This window comes from Bos grunniens, chromosome 3 (assembly GCF_055505025.1).
Source record: "Bos grunniens cultivar Pamir isolate PY7600 chromosome 3, Bosgru_T2T1.0, whole genome shotgun sequence".
NCBI classification, from domain to species: Eukaryota; Metazoa; Chordata; class Mammalia; order Artiodactyla; family Bovidae; genus Bos; species Bos grunniens.
The window spans coordinates 84,161,858-84,170,863 of record NC_141167.1 but is presented as its reverse complement, the minus strand read 5'-3'; the positions used below and the strand labels follow the sequence as shown (position 1 = coordinate 84,170,863).

Here is a 9,006-nt window from a genome sequence, read left to right as displayed (position 1 = left end):
TTACCCTTGCCCGGTGGAAACTATGCTTCAACTGCAGAACCAAACCTCAAAAGGATGGAATTGTTAGGTAGGTAGAATAGAGAAAAGGAGTCCAAAATGGCGGTGGCTAAAAGACAAGGAAGGTCAAAGGAAGGTCAGAGGACCAGAGTGAAGACTTCAGGCAGAACAAACAGCACTCCGGGCTAACCCCAATTTGCATAGGGCAGGCCCAGGTGGAGGAAAACATATAAAAGGAGGAGCCAAAGAGCTTTCTCACTGACTCTCTCTCCCGCGTGCGTGGGCTCGCACGCGCGCGCGCGCGCTCTCTCTCTCTCTCTCTCTCTCTCTCTCTCTCTCTCCTGCTATCTTCTAAATAAAATAGAGCTGTAACACTGATTTGCCTAAGAGCTATAACACAGTTTGTCCAAGACCCGAGAGCTGTGACGCGCTGAGGGCTTTAATGTCCGTTGCTCCAAATCTTTGTTGTGAGGGGACACAGAACCGAGGAACCTACACTCGCGTGACATCTATGGTGCCGTGACTCGGGTTTAACCTGGCTGAAACAACCTCCACGCGGAAGAGGCCAAGCATAGCAAGAGCCCAACTCAGCAAAGCTCCTGCGCTAGAAACGGAAGGCGAAGAAACCCAACGCAGGGGAAGGCTCATCGTGCTGGAAACCGGGACAGCGAAAAACGAACTCAGAAAGCTCAGGCGGCCCAGTCTCAGATTCCAGAAGACCTCCAGTTAAGGTAAGATGTCCTCGCTCCTATGGCTAGAGGTACCTTTACAATCTCTCGTTTCTTGTTTCCTCGAACCTCCTGTGAATAGGCGGGCAGCAGGGGACATAATTGAGGGACTCTGGAGAGGCTACTACTCAGCATGTCCCAAAGGCGCTGTCTGCTGAGCCGCAGTAGCTGTTACCCAAGCCAGTGGGTACTCTTCTGTCCTTTTTCTTCTCTGTGCCACTGATCAGACCAATGAAACTGTGAGCACCGGTCAGATATTTAGCAAATTTTCCGGCGGGCTATGAAGGGGATTCCTTGGCACGTTTTTCCCACTGCTTTTTCCTCCTGTCCTTCAGCTCTCTCCCGGGACTCAAGCCCAGCCAAAACTAATGAAACTCAGGCTCTGATGTCTCATTGCAAAAATTCACTGAGAGAAAAAGCGATAAGAAGTGGATTTGTTAGGATCCAGAGAGAAGCCACTCTTCAGGGTGTGAACCATTGCTGAGGGCAAGGGCTGGGGCCATGGTATTAGGCCTGGCTAGGTTTTGTGAGGGTGTGGAATTCATATGCTAATGAGTGAGAGGATCATCCCAGCCATTGGGGAGCCACCAACTCCTCCCTCTTTTGCCTTGGAGCTGTCCTGCCACCTCTGGGTGTGTCTGTTGGCTTATAGATTGGGGATTAAGGTTTACTTGAATCATCTTGGACCCAATTGATTTTAATTGGTTTACATTATACCCTTGTGCTATGTTATTCTTTCAAAGGTTGTGCTCTGCCCCTTTCCCTCCTGTTTCATGCTCTTTTCCTGAGCCCCATCCAGACCCACAAGGTCGCCTCTATAATCTTCTGGAGAGACAACCAGAAAATAGCTGGCCTTGGGAGGGAAATACTCTATAATATCCAACCTCCTAATCCTACCCAATACTGGTCACACTGGAGATCTTGGGGACACCCAAACTCCAGTCTGGGGGATCCCAGAGGGTCATCACGCCTTGACCTGCCTAGGGGTTGGTCTTCGAAAGGTTGTCACGCCTCAACCTGTTCAGGGATCCTCTAGTCCCAGGGGTCCCAGGAGGCTGTCATGCCTCGATCTGCCTGGGGATCTGCTCCTTGACCCGGGGACGCCTGGCTCTCAGGTTGCAACAGTTCTGGGTAGGATAAGCTTTAGAAAGACTCACCCTTAAGTAATTCCACTCATGAAAACAAAAAGGCCTATTACTTGTGGGACTGTGCCCAGTCTCAGCAATAACTCAGGAGCCCAATGAGAACCCTATTGACTTTCTGGAGAGGCTAAAAGAGGCACTCCAAAAGTTTACCAATCTGGACTTAGACTCTTACAAGGGACGGGTGATTTTAAAGGACAAATTCCTGTACCAATGTGCATCAGATATCAGAATTAACTTATAGCAGCTACAACAGCAGAACCCTGCTGTCTCTTTAGATGAGATGGTCCAGACAGCCATCAATACCTTTTATAATGGAGAACAGGAGAAGGAGGCCAAGGCGCAGGAGAAGGAGAGAAAGAAAGAGACAAGGCATGCCCAGATGCTGGCCACCCTCCAGAGAAGCCCTATGGCAAATCCTGAGTCCTTGAAGGACAAGGCACGAGACAAATGCCTGATCTGTAAACAGGCGGGGCATTGGGCCAAAGAGTGTCCAAACGTCACAAGTCTCTTAGATCAGCTTGCCACAAATGCCATCAACTGGGACATTGGGTGGCACTCTGCCCTTGGGACCCAAGAGCCTCAAGGTCAAGTGCCAAGCCTACCCTCATGATGGTTCAAGAGGACTGAAGTGGCCCGTTCCAGCCAGCCCGCCTGTCACAGATAACCATCACGGGGCTGGAGCCAAGGGTGAGACTGGATGTGGCAGGTAGGTTCAAGAATTTCTTAGTTGACACAGGGGCTACCTACTCTGACTTGATCTCCTACTCCAGAGCCTTCTCCTCCAAAACCTGTACCATTTTGGGTGCTACAGGAAAAGCAACTACTAAAAGATTGACCCGAGCACTTCTTTGTTGCTGGGATGGACAAATATTTTCCCACCAGTTTCTGGTGGTCCCCGAGTGTCCTACCCCCTTATTGGGAAGAGATATACTCACTAAACTGGGGACCACCCTTGTGATGGGAAGTTTTTCAGCCTCTAGAGCTCTACAGCTCCTGGTTACTACTGAATAACCCATTACAGCTTCAATAGAGAGGGACCAAAAACTATGGGAAGACAAAATTAACCCTCAGGTGTGGGATCAGGGGATTCCTGGACGAGCCCACCAAGCTGAAGCAGTCATCATTGTCCTCCAAGATCCCACTCGGTTTCCTAACCGGAAACAATACCCTCTCAAAAGAGAGGCTCAAGAGGGACTACAGCCTTTAATAAATAAATTCCTTGCTTGTGGGCCATTGGTCCCGACCAGTTTGCCATGTAACACCCCAATCCTCTCAGTAAAGAAAAAAGACAGAACCTGGTGAATGGTTCAAGATCTCCAGATCATAAATGAAGCTGTAGTACCCCTCCATCTCACAGTACACAATCCCTATGTCATCTTGGGAGAAATCCCACCCAGTGCCAAGTGGTTTACTGTCTTGGATCTCAAAGATGCATTTTTTTGCATACCACTGGCTAAAGAATCCCAACACGTTTTTGCCTTTGACTGGGAAGCTCCAGGAGAAAAACACCAACAGATGACTTGGACAGTATTACCTCAGGGGTTCAGAGATAGCCCCCACCTGTTTGGAAAGGCCCTTAGCCAGGACCTCCTAGATCTGGACCTGGGACCTAATGGGAAAATATTACAATATGTAGATGACCTACTAATCTGCTCTCCAGATGAAAAAAGTGCCCAACAACATGCAATTCAGGTTCTAAACTTCTTGGCAGAAAGGGCATATAAAGTCTCCTGTTCTAAGGCACAGATGGTTGAGACACAGGTCACTTACCTGAGAGTTCAGATTACACGCGGGTCCAGGAGGCTGTCCTCTGATCGGGTACAAGAAATCCTCCAGTTGCCCTCCTGCATGACTCGAAAACAATTATGAGCTTTCCTGGGGCTAACTGGTTATTGTAGAATCTGGATGCCCAACTATGGTTTAATTGCCAAGCCCTTATATGAGAGCTTAAAGGGAGGAGATGATTCAATCCCACTGATGTGGGGAACTCCTCAAAAGAAGGCAGAGACTACACTAAAACAGGCCTTAATTCAGGCACCTGCCTTGAGGTTGCCAGACCCAGAAAAAGCATTCCAACTTTATGTCCATGAAAGAGAGGGAATAGCCTTGGGAGTGTTAACTCAAAGGTTGGGATCTGAGCCCCAGCCTGTAGCTTACTTATCCAAGAGGCTCGATCCAACTAACCGAGGTTGGCCCCCCTGCCTTCGAAATCTTGCAGCTATTGCAATCATGATAGAAGATGCTTTAAAACTCTTCTGTGGGGGGAACAAACTATTTTTACCAGCCACCAAGTAAAACAACTCCTAAATGGGAGAGGCCATTTATGGATGTCTGATCAAAGAATCCTCAGGTATCAAGTAATGCTGATGGAAAATCCAGGCCTCACTATATCCCCTTGTGAGGTTCTTAACCCAGCCACCCTCCTACCTACCCCCGAGGGCTCTCTCCCCTTTCACTCTTGTCTAGAAACCTTGGACCACTGGACAAAACCCTGATAAGGATTGTCAGAAGATCTCTGACCAATCCTGAAGAAATCTGGTACACTGTTGGAAGTAGCTTTGTCCTGGATGGAAAAAGAAGAGTGGGGTATGCAGTAGTCTCCAATTTTGAGACCATAGAGGCTAAGCCTCTGCCACCAGGTACTTCAGCCCAATTAGCTGAGCTTATATCCCTGGCTCGAGCTTTAGAGCTGGGAAAAGGAAAAAGAATAGTCATTTTTACACTGACTCCAAGTATGCCTTTCTGGTGCTACATGCACATGCGGCTATTTGTAAAGAACGGGGCCACTTGACCACTCGAGGGTCCCCAATGAAATATGGTGATCAGATTCTTCGACTCTTGGAGGCAGTCCATCTGCCCACTGAGGTTTCAGTCTCCCACTGTAAAGGACACCAAAAAGGGAACACAGAAGTGGCACGAGGGAACCAAGCAGCTGATCAGGCAGCTAGGAGAGCAGCATTACAGAACCATGACCTAATAGGGCCTGCCACCTTAGTTCCACAGACTAATTTGCCAGAAACTCCTTCATATACTGAAGGTGAGACTCTTAAAGCTAAGAGCAAGGGCTTTCAAGAAGATCATATGGGGTGGTTCCAAAGGGAGGGACTCCTTTTTCTGCCTGGAAACCTCCAATGGAAGTTGGTTAACTTCTTACATGCCACTACTCATTTAGGAGAAAAGGCCCTCCACAGATTACTAGAAAGATCCTTCAGAGGAACAGGCTTCCAAACAATTATAAGACAAGTGGTGTCCTCTTGTCCCACTTGCCAATTAAACAATCCCCAAGGAGCTTGAAGACCAAGCTGACCCAGCCCATCCAACGACGTGGGGCCTACCCAGGAGAGGACTGGCAGATGGACTTCACCCAGATGCCAGTTTCTCAAGGGTATAAATACCTATTAGTTATGATAGATACATTCACAGGATGGATTGAAGCTTTCCCACCCGGACTGAGAAGGCTGGGGAGGTGGTAAAAAAACTGCTCCATGAAATCATTCCAAGATTTGGTCTGCCCAGGTCATTACAAAGTGACAATGGGACACATTTACTTCTAAGGTCACCCAAGGGGTCTCGAAAGCATTGGGCATTACTTATTATCTCCATTGTGCCTGGAGGCCTCAATCTTCAAGAAAAGTAGAAATAACCAATCAATTTTTAAAATCAGCCATAAAAAAGATAACCCAAGAGACCTCCCTGGGATGGAAGGAGGCTTTACCAATAGCTCTCCTCCGCACCTGCATTGCCCCTAAGGAACAGGTTGGTCTTAGTCCTTATGAGATGCTATATGGGAGACCTTTTGTTTATGTCAATGACCTCTTCCTAGATCCAGAGGTTCAGACCTTCCAGTCTTATACCATAGCCATTGGGCAATTCCAACAGGAATATACACTTGTGGAGTATGAACCAGGACCCAAAAGATTCTAAAGAGTCACCACTATATGCTCCAGGGACTCAAGTCCTAATTAAAGTCCGGAAAGATGGGTCCCCAAAGGCTCAACTCCAGCCCACATGGAAGGGCCCCTACCCTGTAATACTTTCTACCCCCACAGCAGTCAAGGTACCAGGACATGACTCCTGACTTCACTACTCACGAGTCAAGCCATGGAAGAAAAGAGAAGAGGACACTTGATACACCTATGAGCCCCTGGGAGATCTCAGATACCTATTCAGAACTACCAATGAGTGCCATTCTAATGAACACCCCCAAAATCTGGTTTCTGGGGGTAAGATTTCTCAGAATAACTCTAAGGAGCCAACATAGCTTGACAGAGACTGTACTCCAAGACAGACAGGAGATAGATCTTCTGATCCCTGAACAAGGAGGGACTTGAGCCATCCTGGCAATGTAAATTTAAAATTGACCAATGTTCCTACTAGTCCTTGTTATGCTATATTGATGATGCTTATGATTATTCCATGTACTGTCAATTGTCTAACCTGTTTTGTCTCTGCCCAGGTCAACCGGCTACAACATGCAGTGCCAGTTCAACAAAGATATAAAACTACAGCCAACCATGGAAAATATCACACACCCTTGGGCACCGCTATAAGGACTCTGAGGATTGAGACTAGCAAGAGGGGGAGGCCCAATACCCCTCACCATCCCAGTTCAGCAAGAAGTAGCCAGAAAGACCTCTATGCCCACATTCCCAAAGAATTGGGCCTCCCATCTCTTGAGGGGGGAATGTTAGGTAGGTAAATAGGAAAAAGGAGTCCAAAATGGCAGTGGCTAAAAGACAAGGAAGGTCAAAGGAAGGTCAGAGGACCAGAGTGAAGACTTCAGGCAGAACAAACAGAACTCCTGGCTAACCCCAGTTTGCATAGGGCAGGCCCGGGTGGAGGAAAACTTATAAAAGGAGGAGCCAAAGCGATTTCTCACGACTCTCTCTCTCCCGCGTGCATGCGCTTTTTCTCTCTCTCTCTCTCTCACTCTCTCTCTCCTGCTATCTTCTAAATAAAATAGAGCTGTAACACTGATTTGCCTAAGAGCTATAACACGGTTTGTCCAAGACCCGAGAGCTGTGACGTGCTGAGGGCTTTAATGTCCGTTGCTCCAAATCTTTGTTGTGACGAGACAAAGAACCGAGGAACCTACACTCGCATGACAGAACTGAAGAGAAAAAAATCCAGCTGTAACTTAAGTCACCATATTGACTTCCACTGAGCCCGAGGCTTATTATACAGTGTAATATGTTAGCATGCTGCTGGCAGACTAGATAGCAAACACCAGATCATAGAAGAACAAGTAACACCCAAGGTACAGGGAGAACCTCTCCTTTCCCCAAAAAACCAATACATATGCCTCCCCCTCATTAACACTACATTTACAAATCTTGCCTTGGGGGCTTCTTGGTGGTCCAGTAGCTAAGCCACTGTGCTCCCAATGCAGGGGCCTGGGTTCAACCCCTGGTCAGAAAACTAGATCTCCCCATATGCCACAACTAAGAGTCCACAACTAAGGGTTCACAAGCTGCAACTAAAGATCCTGCATGCCAGAATGAAGACTGATGATCCCACGGGCCTCAACTAACACCTGGAACAGCCATTTAAAAAAATTTAAAAAAGAAATCTTGCCTTGGTTGCTCCCTCATGAGGAGTTGATTGGCAAACCAAGTCCCCGATTCTCCACTCTCTGGGCTTTGAAGAAAGCTTGTGCTGTTTCAGTCTCGTCACTGGTTTTGTTATTGGTTTTGCACATTTGGTGGCTCAGACAGTAAAGAATACACCTGTAATGCAGGATGCCTGGGTTGGTTCCCTGAGTTGGTTCAGGAAGATTCCCTGGAGAAGGAAATGACAACCCACTCCTGTATTCTTGCCTGGAGAATTCCATGGAAAAAGGAGCCTGGTGGGCTACAGTCAACTCAGTTCAGTTCAGTTGCTAGGTCATGTCTAATTCTTTGCGACCCCATGGATTGCAGCATGTCAGATCTCCCTGTCCATTACCAACTCCCAGAGTTTACTCAAACTCATGCCCATTGATTTGGTGATGCCATCCAACCATTTCATCCTCTGTCATCCCCTTCTCCTCCCAATTTCTATCTTTCCTAGTATCAGGATCTTTTTCAAATGAGTCAGCTCTTCGCATCATGTAGCCAAAGTATTGGCATTTCAGCTTCAATATCTGTCCTCCAATGACTATTAAGGACTGACTGGAAATGGCAACCCACTCCAGTATTCTTGCCTGGAGAATCCCATGGATGGAAGAGCCTGGTGGGCTACAGTCCACGGGAAGCAAAGAGTTGGACACGACTGAGCGACTTCACTTTCACTTCACTTCCCTTACGATGGTCTGGTTGGACATCCTTGCAGACCAAGGGATTCTAACGACTCTTCTCCAACAATATAGTTCAAAAGCATAAATAAAAGAAAGCTGGCACCCAGCTTTCTTTATAGTCCAACTCTCATATCCGTACATGACTAATGGAAAAACCATAGCCTTGACTAGATGGACCTTTGTTGGCAACTTAATGTCTCCGCTTTTTAATATGCTTTCTAGGTTGGTCATAACTTTCCTTCCAAGAAGTAAGCATCTTTTAATTTCATGGCTGCAGTCACCCTTTGCAGTGATTTTGGATCCGGCAAAATAGTCAGCCGTTGTTTCCACTGTTTCCCCATCTATTTGCCATGAAGTGATGGGACTGGATGCCATGATCTTTGTTTTCTGAATGTTGACCTTTAAGCCAACTTTTTCACTATTCTCTTTAACTTTCATCAATAGGACCTTTAGCTCCTCTTCACTTGCTGCCATAAGGGTGGTGTCATCTGCATATCTCAGATTATTGATATTTCTCCAGGCAATCTTTATTCCAGCTTGTGCTTCATCTGGCCCAGTGTTTCTCATGGTGTATTCTGCATATAAGTAAAATAAGCACAGTGACAATATATAGCCTTGATGTACTCCTTTTCCTATTTGGAAACAGTCTGTTGTTCCATGTCCATTTCTAACTGTTATTTCCTGACCTGCATACAGGTTTCTCAAGAGGCAGGTTAGGTGGTTTGGTATTCCCATCTCTTACAGAATTTTCCACATTTTAATGTGATACGCACAGTCAAAGGCTTTGGCATAGTCAATAAAGCAGAAATAGATGTTTTTCTGGAACTCTCTTTTGTTTTTGATGATCCAGTGGATGTTGGCA

General features: G+C 46.8%; 1 long non-coding RNA gene across 2 annotated transcripts; it reads left to right on the top strand.

Annotated features, from left to right (window-relative positions):
- The first annotated feature begins 260 nt into the window (after positions 1 to 260).
- LOC147375935 (uncharacterized) lies at positions 261 to 6,847 on the top strand. Of its 2 annotated transcripts, XR_015161636.1 has the most exons (3): positions 261 to 728; positions 5,920 to 6,093; positions 6,327 to 6,847. It is a non-coding gene; the product is annotated as an uncharacterized LOC147375935 (long non-coding RNA). The 2 variants fall into 2 exon arrangements; XR_015161635.1 differs by lacking the exon at positions 5,920 to 6,093.
- The last annotated feature ends 2,159 nt before the right edge of the window (positions 6,848 to 9,006 follow it).